The sequence below is a fragment of the Antrostomus carolinensis genome, unplaced genomic scaffold (genome assembly GCF_000700745.2).
Source record: "Antrostomus carolinensis isolate BGI_N321 unplaced genomic scaffold, ASM70074v2 scaffold46123, whole genome shotgun sequence".
In the NCBI taxonomy this organism is placed as follows: Eukaryota; Metazoa; Chordata; class Aves; order Caprimulgiformes; family Caprimulgidae; genus Antrostomus; species Antrostomus carolinensis.
In genome coordinates, this window is record NW_010306721.1 from 1 (window position 1) to 2,642 (window position 2,642).

Genomic DNA, 2,642 nt, shown 5'->3' on the forward strand with positions numbered 1-2,642 from the left:
AAGGAAAAAAAAGGGAAAAAAAAGGGAAAAAGGGGAAAATAAAGAAAATAAAAGGGAAAAAAAGGGAAATTTCCACTTAGGAAGTTATTTTTCTTGGTGTTTGGAGGAGGAGATCCAGGAGCCGAGGAGAACAGAACTCTGCAAACCCCCTTAAATCCCGGCCCTCCTTAACTGCCGGTGTTTAACCCCTTCCTGCCCCCTGAAACATGGAGTGGAACTGATCTCTGCTCCTCTTCTTCCTTCTCCATCATTCCTTGGCTGGTGGTAATGGGTGGATGTCCTCAAGGTAGACCCCAAAGGGGGATGAAACCTTTGGATGAAGCTGGAGGACACCTGAGTTGTGTCTCAACTTGGGATGAGAGGATACAGGAAAGGGCTGGATCAGTTGGATGCTGAAGGTGGATGGGAGAAGATGGGTCTCCAGAGCTGATTAATGTAGACTTATATGGACAAGATAAGTCCATGAAGATGGTCCCACCCATGAGCTGCCCTCTAAATTACCCCCTGCATGGACACCTGAGGGTGAAACGTGGTGGGACATCAGGTTTGGAATGAAATTGAGCCAAGCAGGTGACAAAGGCTTTGAGTTTATTCTTTTCTTCTTCTCCCAGGCATGCAATGAAGAACACCAAGACATCCATGGTGAGAAGACAAGCCCTTTGTTATTCACTTCATGCAAGAAGATCTACCAAAGATGGAAGGATCAAAACACATTTCATCTTCCATCACCTTTTCCACAGCAGCTTGCAACTCCAAGGTACCGATGAAGGACCCTCGACGTCGCTTCCTCCTCCGATCCGCCTCGATGACCAACCCCTTGCAAAGGACACCCATGGAGATGTTCATCAACCTCTTTGCCTTCACTGACATGCGCCTGGTTGGTGTTGGCAGTTGGCTCAACAAACTGGAGATGTATTTGTTGCAGAAACCCTTCTTGAACCAAACACTTAATCCCTTTGGAGCTGGTTTCCATCTCCCAACTGGAGTTGGAGACCTTCTACTCTTCAACAAAGGCTTCATCCACTGGATTTTCTGCTTCTTCCTCCTCCTCTTCCTCTTCCTCAAGGTTTTTCCTCGTCTTTTGGTGACTGCAACCATGGAGGTTCCTTCAGACTCAATGTTCCTTCTTCAAAGATGTCCCACCAGAGCTGTAGCTCTCATCTAGGTGGACATATTCAAATGAGGGATGGACAATGCAGCTGCAACAAAGCCTTTATGACACGACTCTCCCTCATCCAGAATTTGCATAAAGATTTTCTTCTTATTTTGCCCAAAAAACATGGAATTAGACCCAAAAAAGTACCTTTTTTTTAACTTAACCTAAAAACCCTCATATCTTATTTTTAACTTGACTTAAATCCAATGAAAACCCCTCAAAAATTGTCTCCAAACCCACCTTTTCTTCTCCATTTCCTTGATTTCAATCATTCCGAGGTTAATTATTGCATTTGCTTAATTAAGGCGCGTAATTAACACGAGGAGGGGAACTTTTCACAACGACCTCGGAGCTAAAAGGTGGAAATTAGAGGTTTTTGCTTTTCTGAGGAGAAATATCAGGAGAAACAACAAAAAAAGGCTTTGAGGGACCTTCCTGAGCTTTGCAAAGTGGTGGAGGAGACTTCCAAGAGTGTGAAGAATTGGGAAAAAATGGGCTAAAACCCCCAAAATTGGAAATAAAATGGAGTTGGTGTGAAATTAAATGAAATCAGGGATTGTTGTGAGATGTGAAAGTGCTTCTTCTTTTTCCATTTTTCTCCTAATTTTTCATTTTTAGAGGTGATGACCCAAATCGTGGCGTTTTTAAGTGTAAATCAGACTAGTTTGGGTCTTCTAAAAACACAAATTCTTCTCTTGAGTGGACAACGTGGACCAGGGATGGAAACAGAGGAACCAAAAAGAGCCAGAAGAAGGTTCTACCATCATTAAAAAAATTAAATTAATGCAAATCTAGCGGGTTATAAAAATAAATAAGAAAGAGCAAAATATGGAAAGATGAATGATTGAGGATGAGGAGGGTGAGGAAGGCTTTGGACAGTGTCAGGATGGCCGAGTGGTCTAAGGCGCCAGACTCAAGGTCATTTCCTTTCCTTCAACCTGGGGATTTCTGGTCTCCGAATGGAGGCGTGGGTTCAAATCCCACTTCTGACACATCAGTTTTCCTTCTCAAAAATAACATTTTAACCCATTTTTTAACCTTTTAACCCCCTTTTTTACATTTTAATCCATTTTTTAACATTTTAATCCATTTTTTGACCTTTTAATCCATTTTCTTTACATTTTAATCCATTTTTTAACATTTTCATCCATTTTTTAACCTTTTAATCCACTTTTCAATCTTTTAATCCATTTTTCAACCTTTTAACCCATTTTTTAACCTTTTAATCCATTTTTTAACATTTTCATCCATTTTTTTAACCTTTTAACCCATTTTTTTAACCTTTTAACCCATTTTTTAACCCATTCACCCGTCATCCTTGCACCTGAACTGGGGAAAACACCCATTTTCCTGGGTTTTCCCCCCAAAACCCCCTTGTTCCTCAACAAATCTCCGCTCTTCACCCATTATGAGCCACCCACGCATGGATCCATGAGAGGAGAAACGTCCCATGGCCTCCCTGGTGGTCTAGTGGTTAGGATTCGGC

At 41.7% G+C, this 2,642-nt stretch overlaps 1 non-coding gene across 1 annotated transcript; it reads left to right on the plus strand.

Moving 5' to 3' along the window:
• The first annotated feature begins 2,036 nt into the window (after window positions 1–2,036).
• Window positions 2,037–2,148, plus strand: TRNAL-CAA (transfer RNA leucine (anticodon CAA)). The gene is made up of 2 exons: window positions 2,037–2,074; window positions 2,103–2,148. It is a non-coding gene; the product is annotated as a tRNA-Leu (tRNA).
• Window positions 2,149–2,642: the final 494 nt, after the last annotated feature.